This window comes from Anolis sagrei, chromosome 1 (genome assembly GCF_037176765.1).
Source record: "Anolis sagrei isolate rAnoSag1 chromosome 1, rAnoSag1.mat, whole genome shotgun sequence".
NCBI lineage: Eukaryota > Metazoa > Chordata > Lepidosauria > Squamata > Dactyloidae > Anolis > Anolis sagrei.
Genome location: NC_090021.1, coordinates 162,608,036 through 162,620,913, shown reverse-complemented (window position 1 = coordinate 162,620,913; position 12,878 = coordinate 162,608,036). Strand labels below are relative to the sequence as shown.

The 12,878-nt window shown below is 48.0% G+C and overlaps 1 protein-coding gene across 1 annotated transcript in view; it reads right to left on the bottom strand.

Annotated features, from left to right (window-relative positions):
• Positions 1–12,878, bottom strand: part of KMO (kynurenine 3-monooxygenase) — a 50,472-nt gene that overhangs the window by 21,230 nt on the left and 16,364 nt on the right. The window lies entirely within an intron of this gene.

Below are 12,878 nucleotides of genomic sequence, written 5' to 3'. Positions count from 1 at the left end.
TTATAATAATTATTTAATAGATAAAGTTAACACTGTATTTCTCAAAAGAAGGGCATCTGGGAACAAGGTAAAAATTGGATTTTTGAAATTCAGACAGAATTCTGAAATCCTAGAATCAGATATTGAGCCTTACATTTTAAGGTGAGCGGGCCCTCTGGCTTGAAGGTGGTGTTGTTGAACGCCAGATCTGTCAACGGAAAAACGACCTGGATCCAGGATTTAATCCTGGAGGAGCGGGCAGATCTGGCGTGCATCACAGAGACCTGGCTGGATGAAGCGGAGGGCGTAAACCTCTCCCAGCTTTGTCCTCCAGGCTTCTCCGTGCAACACCAACCAAGAGCCGGAGGACGGGGAGGCGGGGTCGCAGTGGTCTATAGAGATTCCATCCATCTGACCAGGAGCCCCATCCCGCAGACCACAAATTTTGAATGCGTCCACCTGAGGGTGGGTGACCGGGACAGAATAGGGATTCTTGTAGTGTACCGTCCACCTCGCTGCACTACAGTCTCCCTGCCTGAGCTAGCGGGGGTGGTCTCGAGCCTGGTGGTGGAGTCCCAACGGCTCCTTGTGCTGGGGGACTTCAACATCCATGCCGAGGCGACCCTCACAGGAGCGGCTCAGGACTTCATGTCTGCCATGGCAACCATGGGGCTGTCCCAGCAAATAACTGGCCCCACCCACTGTGCTGGACACACATTGGTGTAAGCTCACAGCAGCCGCTCCCAGAAATGACACAGGACGCCAATCCGTGATCAAACAGGAAACTTTTACTACTGGATGCATATACACAATGAAAGCCAGGATTGGCACACGGACGCAAGTCAACTCTTATATACCCTCCCCCACATTTGAATCCCCTCTTCCCGCCTGACAAAGATCCCGCGCAATATTCCCCGCCAAACCACCAACGGCCCCTCCCAAGGCCACCAGCTGCAATTCCTTATCAGTTCTCCATGTCAGGAATACGGTTTTTTGCGCCAACATCCAAGGCCAGGAAACCGAGTCCTGACATAATGTCCCCCTCCACCTCTTCTTCTTCCTGGAAGGGAAACATACGTCACCATTATGTCCCTTCTTTGTCTAGCGGGCCTTGGTATTTCTTTAGCAAATTACAATGGAATGTCGGATGTACCTTCCCCAATGTCTTAGGGAGTTTCAGAGTATATGTCACTTCATTTATTTTGCTAGAAATCCTGAAGGGACCAATATATTTGGGAGACAATTTCCGAGAGGGGGTATTTAGCTTGAGGTTTTTTGTGCTCAGCCACACTAAATCCCCCTCCTCCAACTTATCACCTTCCCTCCTCTTTCGATCTGCAAACAGTTTATATTTTCGTTGGGCCTCTCGTAGTGATTTTGCCACCTCCTCCCAGTTCGCCTTCATTTTGTCTGGCCATCCTTCCTTCCCCCCCAGCTCTTCCCCCCAACTCGGCAGTTTGGGTAAAGGGGTTACTTCCATGCCGTACACTATTTCAAAGGGGGATTTCCCTGTGGATGCGTGACAGGCTCCATTATACGCAATTTCTGCAAACGGGAGTAAATCGGCCCAATCGGTTTGGCATTGGTTTGTGTATGTCCTTAGGAACAGCCCCAAGGTCTGTTGCATGCGTTCGACCCCCCCATTGGTCATGGGATGGAACGCTGAACTCAGGGTCCGTTCCACCCCCATCAACTGCATGAACTCTTCCCAGAACCGGGCCGTAAATTGCACCCCTCGGTCACTAATCACCTGGTCTGGACAACCATGTAACCGATAGATGTGTTTGATGAATAGCTCAGCCAATTTCTCTGCAGATGGTAATTTAGGCAGCGCTATGAAATGCGCTTGCTTTGAGAACAGATCCATTACTGTCCATATGTAACGTTGACCTCGGCTAACTGGGAGTTCGCCCACAAAGTCCATAGCAATTACCCTCCACGGTTGTGATGGTTCTGCCACCTTTTGCAATAACCCCGTTGGTTTTTGTGGGGTTGTCTTACTCTGTGCACACGCATCGCACCGGGATACATACATTTTGGTGTCATTCCTCATCCCTGGCCACCAACACTGACGTGCCAACATTTTTAGGGTTTTCGTTACTCCCCAGTGTCCCGCTCCCTTACTGCCGTGGCATCTGACCATCATTTTTTCCCTCAGGTTGCCTGGGATGTATAACTTTCTATGTACAAATCCCAACCCATCCTTCCATTCCACCTTTTCCTTATTTCTTTCCAGCCACTCATCCTCCCTGCATGCCTGCCTTATCTCCTCCTCCCATCCTCCGTCTTTGCTCTCAACCCCCACCAGCCTCTGGCTGCGTTCCGTTTGCGCTCGTGTTTGCACTGCCATGCCCCACTGCCGTTCTGAGAATATGCTCCCCTTCGGGCTTCGCCCCCTCCCTTCATCCTCCGGCATTCTCGACAACGTGTCTGCGACCACATTTTGTTTCCCCTTTTGGAAACGCAGCTTAAAATCAAATCTACTGAAATACTGAGCCCATCTTATTTGTTTTGCTGACAACTGCCTGGGTGAGGTGAGGTATTGTAAGTTTTTATGGTCGGTCCACACTTCAAAGGGGATGCCACTTCCCTCTAGTAGGTGCCTCCACGTTTCTAGAGCCCTCACCACTGACAGAGCCTCCTTCTCCCACACCGGCCAGTTCCGTTCGGTTTCGCTGAACTTTTTTGAGATGAACCCGCAGGGTTTCAACCTCCCTTCTGGGTCCCTTTGCATCAGGGCCGCCCCGTAAGCCCAATCTGATGCATCACAATGGATTATGAATGGTTTGGTCAAATCGGGGTGGATTAACACTGGTTCCTCAGTGAACCTGCATTTCAGTTCTTCAAAAGCTTTTTGGCACTCTGCTGACCAATTTAGTTTCGCTCCCGGGGACCGCACTTTCACCGTTTCCCCCTTTCCCTTTGTTTTGAGCAGTTCAGTTAAGGGCAATGTTATCTGCGCAAAGTCCTCTATGAACCCCCGGTAGAAATTTGCAAATCCGAGGAATGATTGCAACTGTTTGCGCGTTTGGGGAGGGCTCCACCCCCTGACATCCTCCACCTTTGCCGGATCCATTGCTATCCCTCCCTTGGATATCCGGTACCCCAGGAAGTCTATCTGTTCCTTATTGAACTCACATTTTGATAGCTTTGCAAACAGTTTTGCCTCCCTCAATTTCTGGAGCACCTCTCTCACCAATTTGACATGAGATCGTCTATCCCGGGTAAACACAATTACATCATCCACAAAACAAAACACCCCGCGATACAATAATGGGTGTAGCACCTCATTAATCATTTGCATAAATGCTGATCCAGAGCCTTTGAGCCCGAACGGACAAATTAAATATTCAAAATGGCCTAGCGCACAGGCAAACGCCGTTTTCCATCTGTCCTCAGGCCTTATGCGCAACTTGTGATAGGCCTCGATCAAGTCAATTTTCGTGAACACCCTTGCTTCTGACAACCTCGATAGCAAGTCCTTGGTTAGTGGCATGGGGTAGTTGTTGGTGGTACTCACTGCATTCAGCCCCCTATAGTCCACGCACAGTCTCAACGAACCATCCTTTTTGTGCCTAAACAGCACTGGGGTTCCCAAGGGTGACTCGGATGGCCTTATAAACCCTCGGGCCAAGTTCTTTTCAATATATTTTCTCAGTTCCTCCATCTCCTTGACCGACATTGGGTACAATTTACTCCTAGGCAACTTAGCATCCTCATTGAGTTCAATCTTTACTTCGACCCTCCTAGGAGGGGGAAGCTGGTCCGCCTCCTTTTCGTCAAATACATCCTCAAAGTCTCTGTATTCAGGGGGAATTTCCTGCACCCCACCCGCCGTGTTTTCTTCCCCCTTGCAACATTTTCCTCTTTCTTCGCTCTGGAATGTAATGCTGCCTTCCCTCCAATTGATCTGTGGGTTGGCTTCCTTTAACCATGGCATCCCCAGTATTACATTGTAAGTAGCCATAGGGGATACGACAAAGGTTATGCTGCCTTCCCAGCTCCCCACTTTACATCTCACTTCTCCCACTTCAAACCGTGCCGGGGCCCCAGCCGCCACTGACCCATCTAGCTGCGAGAATGCTATGGGGCTCTGCAAGGGGGTTTTCTCACATTTCAGTTCGTCTGCTAACTCTGGGGCCATAATGTTTCTTGAGCAGCCGCAATCCATGAGAGCTTTGCAGCTGGCCCACTTCCCCTCCCCTTCTAGCCTGATCGGGAATACTAGCATTCCTGGGCTGTGACTCACCAGATCTCCCACTGGGGCCCTAGAAGGGGGGCTCTCCTCCGCTCTCTTCCCTGCAGCCGGTTTGAACTTTGGGAAATGGGACTCTCCCCCTTTCCTTTGTCGGCATTCGGCAGCCCGATGGCCCAGGTGACCGCATACATAACAGCCGCCCCTCTGCTCCTTGGGCCCTCCGGTTGGGGCTTTCCCGACCGTGCCTCTCTCCGTCCTCCGACTCTCCTCCTTTGCTCTCGTCTGCTGCGGCGCCGCTCCTTGATGCCTCTTGACCTGTGCCAAGGTCGTCTCGATGCGGCCGGCCAGCTCAATCCATCCACTTATCTCCTCCGGGTCGTCGCGATGAAGCGCCCAGGTCAAGATTTCCTTCCGCAGGCCCTCTTTGAAGATCTGGACTTTGGTGGTGTTGGACCACTCTGGGACCTTCTCCGCCCTCAACCGGAATTCCTCCACGTACTCAGATACGGAACGATGTCCTTGGGTTATCGTCTGCAGCTTTTCCCTCGCCCGGACCCTCTCGAGCGGGTCCCTGAAGCGCGCCTCCATCGCAGCCAGAGGCTGGTGGGGGTTGAGAGCAAAGACGGAGGATGGGAGGAGGAGATAAGGCAGGCATGCAGGGAGGATGAGTGGCTGGAAAGAAATAAGGAAAAGGTGGAATGGAAGGATGGGTTGGGATTTGTACATAGAAAGTTATACATCCCAGGCAACCTGAGGGAAAAAATGATGGTCAGATGCCACGGCAGTAAGGGAGCGGGACACTGGGGAGTAACGAAAACCCTAAAAATGTTGGCACGTCAGTGTTGGTGGCCAGGGATGAGGAATGACACCAAAATGTATGTATCCCGGTGCGATGCGTGTGCACAGAGTAAGACAACCCCACAAAAACGAGCTGGAGGGCTGCTGCGGAGAGCGATGAGGAGGAAGAACGACCCCGGGGACTGGCGCCCCAGCAGACGTTCCTGGTGCCCCCGGCCGGAGCCGGGCGCGGCACAGGGCGTCAGGAATTGCCCCCGGAGCAGAGAGGGCTCCAGGGAGGGTCAGCCTCTCCATCACCTTTGACATCATCGCGAGGGTAGTCTCCATTGATGCCATCTTTTCCTCCAGGAAATCCAATCTCTGCGGGGAGGGAAACTCTAGCCCACTGCTTTCTCTCGTTGCTGCCCCTGCCCCCTTCACTCGCCTCTGTGTGACTCCGTTGGGCTGGGCATATGCAGTCGATGAAGCCAAGGCATTCACTCTCTCCAGCTCCTCTTCTGCATTTTCGAAAGGGGAGGCTGGTTCTCCCCCCTCCGTTGGATCTTCCTCCCGTTGCATAGGGGTACCTCACCACAGCCGTGGGATGGCCCCGAAGAATCCTGGCTTAATGTAAGCTCACAGCAGCCGCTCCCAGAAATGACACAGGACGCCAATCCGTGATCAAACAGGAAACTTTTACTACTGGATGCATATACACAATGAAAGCCAGGATTGGCACACGGACGCAAGTCAACTCTTATATACCCTCCCCCACATTTGAATCCCCTCTTCCCGCCTGACAAAGATCCCGCGCAATATTCCCCGCCAAACCACCAACGGCCCCTCCCAAGGCCACCAGCTGCAATTCCTTATCAGTTCTCCATGTCAGGAATCCGGTTTTTTGCGCCAACATCCAAGGCCAGGAAACCGAGTCCTGACACATTGGACTTGGTTTTCTGCCAGGGATGGGAGCAGGGTGACGGTGTGGAGGAGTTGTCTATCTCTCCGTTGCCATGGACCGACCACTTCCTGATCAGATTCAGGCTTACTGCGCCCCCTAACCTCCGCAAGGGTGGAGGACCCATTAAGATGGTCCGCCCCAGGAGGCTTATGGATCCGAATGGATTCCTGATGGCTCTTGGGGATTTTCCCGCCACCTCGGTAGGTGACCATGTCGAGGCCTTGGTCGCTCTCTGGAATGGGGAGATGACCAAGGCAATTGACAGGATCGCTCCGGAACGTCCCCTCTCAAGTAACCGAGCTAAACCGGCTCCTTGGTTCACTGAGGAGCTGGCAGCGATGAAGCGAAGGAAGAGGGAACTAGAGAGCGTGTGGCGCTCGGACCCAAGCGAGCCAAATCGAGCACGGTTTGTGTCCTTTCTAAGGGCATATGCCGCGGCAATAAAAGCCGCAAAGAAAACTTTCTTTGCGGCTACTATTGCGTCTGCAAAAAACCGTCCGGCGGAGTTGTTTCGGATTGTCAGAGGTCTTTTAACTCCCCCTACTTCAGGTGGGAGCCCTGACAATTCGGCCACGCGCTGTGAAGCATTTGCTCGGTTCTTTGCAGACAAAGTCGCTTTGATCCGTTCTGGGCTGGACGCCACATTAAATGCAGTCTCTGTGGATGTGACACAAGCACCTGCTTGTCCTATTTTGATGGATTCTTTTCAGTTTGTGAAACCCGAGGATGTGGACAAGATACTTGGAGGAATGAGGCCTACCACGTCCATCCTAGACCCCTGCCCATCCTGGCTTCTGAAAGAGGCCAGAGGGGGATTGGCTGAGTGGGTAACGGTGGTGGTTAATGCCTCCCTCCGGGAAGGCACGATTCCAGCGAGCCTAAAACAGGCTATCATAAAGCCGCTGTTGAAGAAACCATCACTAGACCCCACTAAATTTGACAACTTTCGGCCTGTTTCCAATCTTCCCTTCTTGGGCAAAGTCATGGAAAGCGTGGTGGCCTCACAACTCCAGGTATTCTTGAGAGACACGGATTATCTGGATCCGGCACAGTCTGGCTTCAGACCGGGACATGGTACTGAGACGGTCTTGGTCGCCTTAGTGGATGATCTCCGCCGGGAGCTAGACAGGGGGAGTGTGTCCCTGTTGGTGCTTCTGGACCTCTCAGCGGCCTTCGATACCGTTGACCACGGTATTCTTCTGGGACGCCTTGCAGAGATGGGCCTTGGGGGCACCGCTTTGCGGTGGCTCCAGTCATTTCTGGAGGGTCGTACCCAGAAGGTGTTATTGGGGGACTCCTGCTCAACACCACAGCCTTTGACCTGTGGTGTTCCTCAGGGCTCCATACTGTCCCCCATGCTGTTTAACATCTACATGAAGCCGCTGGGTGAGATCATCCGGAGTTTCGGGGTGCGGTGTCACCTGTACGCAGATGACGTCCAACTCTGTCACTCCTTCCCACCTGCTACTAAGGAGGCTGTCGAAGTCCTGAACCGGTGCCTGGCCGCTGTGACGGTCTGGATGAGGGCGAACAAACTGAAATTAAATCCAGACAAGACAGAGGTACTCCTGGTCAGTCGCAAGGCCGAACAGGGTATAGGGTTACAGCCTGTGCTGGACGGGGTCGCACTCCCCTTGAAGGCGCAGGTTCGCAGCTTGGGTGTGACCCTGGACTCATCGCTGAGCCTGGATCCCCAGGTTTCAGCGGTGACCAGGGGAGCATTTGCACAGCTTCGGCTCGTGCGCCAGCTGCGCCCGTATCTTGGGAAGTCTGACTTGGCCACGGTGGTACACGCTTTGGTCACATCCCGCCTCGACTACTGCAACACTCTCTACGTGGGGCTGCCCTTGAAGACGGCCCGGAAGCTCCAGCTAGTCCAGCGCACGGCAGCCATGTTGTTAACCGGAGCGGGACGCAGGGAGCGCACAACGCCCTTGCTGTCCCAGCTCCACTGGCTGCCGATCAGCTACCGGGCCCAATTCAAGGTGCTGGTGCTAACCTACAAAGCCCTAAACGGTTCCGGCCCAAAATACCTTGAGTACCGCATCTCGGCCTACGAGCCCACGAGGACCTTGAGATCATCCGGGGAGGCCCTTCTCTCGGTCCCGCCTGCCTCACAGGCACGCTTGGCGGGGACTAGAGAACGGGCCTTCTCGGTGGTGGCCCCCCGGCTGTGGAACTCCCTCCCTGCTGAAATTAGACAGGCGCCTTCCCTCATGGCCTTCCGCAAGGGCCTGAAGACCTGGCTCTTCGAAAAAGCCTTCAATTAAGTGCTATGCTTTGGAATGACCACCGGATTGGACTAGGACTATGAGATTGATTATGACCCAAACAGGACGAAGCGGATTTTTAGCTTAATTATCTGTGTGTCGGTAAGATGTATGTTATGGCCTTGAATCTACTGTAATTGTTGTCTTTATGTTCTATGTTCTGTACACCGCCACGAGTCGCCTCCGGGCTGAGAGTGGCGGTTAACAAATGCAAATAATAAATAAATAAATAAATAAATAAATAAATAATTTCACTTTTAATAAATGTAGCAAATTAAGGTTTTTTGGCATGAACTTTCACAACATTGGAACTGATCAGTTAATGGAGTACCTCCACATCATCTAGGTTGTTTTGCACATTTATTTATTTATTTTTTTACAGCTTTTATATTCCGCCCTTCTCACCCCGCAGGGGACTCAGGGTGGATTACAGTGTACACATATATGGCAAACATTCAATGCCAAGTTTTGACATACAAACATATACAGACATACACAGAGGCTATTTAATTTTTTCTGGCCGCTGGGGAGTTGTCGCTTTTATTGTCCATCTGCGACGCTGATGAAGCACTTCCGCATTCCCTGCATGCTTCCCCGCTGAAATGCTTTGCTGGAGTCTTCTTTATGGCCTCATAAATCAGTTAATTTAGCCTCCCCACATTTTTTAAGGTGGTACCTAATTTTCCTACTTGACAGATGCAACTGTCTTTCGGGTTGCAAAGATCGACAACAGGCTACACAATTGGTTGGAAACCCACCTCAACCCGGGCTGGCTTTGAACTCATGACCTTTTGGTCAGAGTGATCTTAATGCAGCTAACACTCAGCCAGCTGTGCCACAATCCCGGTGCTTAAGCATGTCTTTCAAAATGGTAACAATGATCCTTATGTATGTTGGTTTCAAATATCACAAATTCCCATGAGCAATAACCTCAAATTAAGTGAATGGGTTATGAGTCAATATTTTGTCCTTTATTAGAAAGTGTTTGTTCATGGGAAAGGACTGGCTACCTTTCTGCAGTGACAGGATTGCATGCTCCTGTGAGAATCAAAAATTGTAGGGAATTTGTGATCAAGAGATTGTAGGAAAATTGGATCAAGAAATGAAGCAGGAGATCTCTGACCAAACTTTGCGAGGTCAACAGAGACAACAATATAAAAGGGCTTCACCTGATAGGCAGTATTGAAAAAGACTTCGTAGTTGGAAGAAAAATATGGAGAACCTCTATTCCCTCTGCAAAAGCAAGATCAGGAGCAGATTATTACAGATTAATGTAAGGCTAAAGAAGAGCACTAAACCTAGCATTGTGCCAAAATACAACCAAAAGAACACCCTTGTAAAAGATAATATAAAATAGAATATTAAGCCCAATTGGCCAAGACCTAGAAGAACTCTAGACCAAAGTCAGGGAGGAATGCAAAAAGACATTATTTGCAGCCAAAAAGAAAGAGAATCCTCAATAGATGACAGATCTTTTTCTTGAAGCAGTTAAAGACAATCAAAGCAAAAGTAAAAGGTGACAGAACTGGGCCACAATCCTGAATGTGACTTATGCACAGTGACTTATGCACAGGGACTAAGCAAACTATTATAATAATCAAGATGAACAATAGGAGGTGAAAAAAAAGGAAAATCAAGAGATCAAATGAAAATTTAAGCCAACAGTGGGAATGCCATGCAATGAACAGGAAATCACACTAAATGAGCAAGTAAAAATAAAAAGACAATGGAAACAATCAAGTGAAGACCTATATAAAAGAGATGCAAAGATGACAGATTCAATCAAGGGAGAGCCATTTGAAGACGAACCTAGATTTTTAGAACATGAAGTGGAAGCTGCACTTGGACCACTTGAGAGAGATATAGAGAACAACAGATGCATAGCAATGAGTCTGATTCAAGATATTGACAGAATCTGCTTTAGTTCTAAATAAGATCTGTCCACAAATATGGAAAACAAAACAGTGGCCAATGGTTTGAAAACACTCAATATATATTTCAGTCCCTAAGAAAAGGAGCCCCCTCAAGAAAATTTAAAGTAAAAAAGGGCACGAGACAGGGCTGCCCGCTCTCTCCACTTATTTTTATTATGGCATTGGAGATCTTGCTCAATAACATAAAAGAAGATGAGAGTTTAAAGGGCCTTAAAATAGCGAAAGAGACCTACAAGTTAAGAGTATTCGCTGATGATCTTATATTTATTATAGAAGACCTGTTAACTAACATAGAAAAATGGATTCAGAAAGTAGAAGAATTTGATGCGGTATCAGGTTTCAAAGTGAATAGAGAGAAGTCAATGATATTAACTAAGAATATTAGAAAAACAAGACTGGAAAAGCTAGCAAAGATAACGGATGTAAAAATTGTTCACAAAATTAAATATTTGGGAATTTATATAACAGCAAAAAATACACAAGTAATGTAAAATAACTATGATATCAAATGGCAAGAGATCAAAAAAGATATGAAGAATTGGAGAACCCTAAATCTTTCATTACTGGGTAGGATTTCTGTTATAAAAACCAACATACTACCTAAAATGTTATACTTATTCCGGAACCTTCCAGTAGTCAGGAAAGGACAAATTTACAAGGATTGGAACAAAGATATAACAAAATTCGTATGGAATAATAAAAAAACGAGAGTAAGTTTCCCCTTCCTCCCCATCCCTCTTCTTTCCCCCTCTTATACCCCTTTTACCACTTCCCCCCACTTTTATTGCTGTATAAAGAAAATTCATCAATAAAAAATTATACAAAAAAGGAGCCCCCAGTGGTGCAGTGGGTTAAATCCCTGTGCCAGCAAGACTGAAGACCGATAGGTCGCAGGTTCGAATCCAGGGAGAGCTCCCTCTATCAGCTCCAGCTCCTCATGTGGGGACATGAGAGAAGCCTCCCACAAGGATGATAAAACATCAAAAACATACAGGCGTCCCCTGGGCAACGTCCCTGCAGACGGCCAATTCTCTCACACCAGAAGTGACTTGCAATTTCTCAAGTCACTCCTGACATGACAATAAATAAATAAAGTAAGTCCCTAAGAAAGGGGACACCCGGCACAGCAGTAATTACAGGACCATTGCATTAATCTCTTATGCAAACAAAATGATGCCAAAAATGTTAAAACAATGATTTTGATCATGTTTTGAAAGAGTAATGTCAGATGACTACGCTTGGTTCAGGAAAGGAAACAGTATTAAGAATCATATTGTAATGGAGTGCACTAAAGAATTTCAGAAGAAAATCAGCCTGTGCTGTATTGATTATAACAAAGCCTTTGGTTATATCACCAAAAACTTTTGTTTGTTTTCAAGGAAATGACTATGCCAAACATTTGATTGCCGTGATGTCCTCTACTCAAAAGAAGGGGCTACCATCAAGACCAAATATGGGGAATATGGAGAAACGGAATGGTTTCCAGTTGGCAAGAGTGTCAAGGCATTTTATCATCCTATTGCTTAACTTGTATGCTGAACATATCATACATAAAGTAGGATTAGACTTGGAGAAAGGAGGCATGGAAACTGGAGAAAGGAACCATTAACAGTTTAAAATATATGGATGATACCATACTACTAGCAGAAAACAGCAAAGTCTTGGAATTTACTAAAAAGAAAGTGCAGAAGTGGGTTTACAGTAGAACATTATTAATAATAATGACCACATAACTTTAAAATAGATAATGAAATACATATTTACTCAAGTCTATTTACTCACATATTTACTCAAGTCTAATGAGCATCATATTTTAGTAAAGTACGTCTCAAAATCAAATCATTGATTTTGGTCATAGACCAGCACAGGAAATAGAAATCACATTTTCATACAAACTTGGTATATTTAGTACATTAAAAATATAAATATAACTACTGAAGCACAATGTGGGTGAGGGAGAGGAGGGGAAAACAGGGTAAAAACATACAATGCACAGATCCATCACCAAATTGTAGATTCAGGGAAGATAATTATTGGACACACAGTTAACTTTTGGGAAAGTATGTCTCTAAAATTAGGGTATGCATGAGATTCAATTGTGCATTAGAATCATGTGTTTGTATAAGGTGGGCGCCCCTCCTTGCCTGTGATGCTGCCAGAGGGGCATAACTCCTTTATGGCAAAGCCGCCACTACTGTTTTGGGCATAGCCATGGCAATGGCAGGATCCCAGGCTGTGGGAACAAAGGCTCAGCCTGCGCCGCTTCTCCTCCCTAATGATTGGGCTGTCTCCAGGCACACTAGTGGCACATTGGGGCCTTGGGATCAGAGCCAGGGAAGCAGCCATTTCCACCTGAGCCCAGGAGAAAGTGGCTCATTTTTGTTCCTGAGTTATAAATCTCATTTCATAATTGGTTCTATCAAAAAGCATGGAAAAAGGTTTATTAAACTGCAAAAACTTGGAATATCTCATCAAGTCTCAACCAATTCCCCACCTCCTCCAAGATGAACTGAACCACCTCAACTGGGCTCTCCAGGCCAATGGATACTCCACCTCAGACATCAGAAGAGCTGCAAGACCAAGAACAAGCCACGAGAGTAAAGATGAAGATCCACCCAGAGGAAAAGTATTCCTGCCATACATCAAGGGAACCACTGATCGCATAGGGAAGCTGATGAGGAAACACAACATACAAACAATCTACAAACCCACCAAGAAAATCCAACAAATGCTACGTTCAGCAAAGGACAAGAGGGATC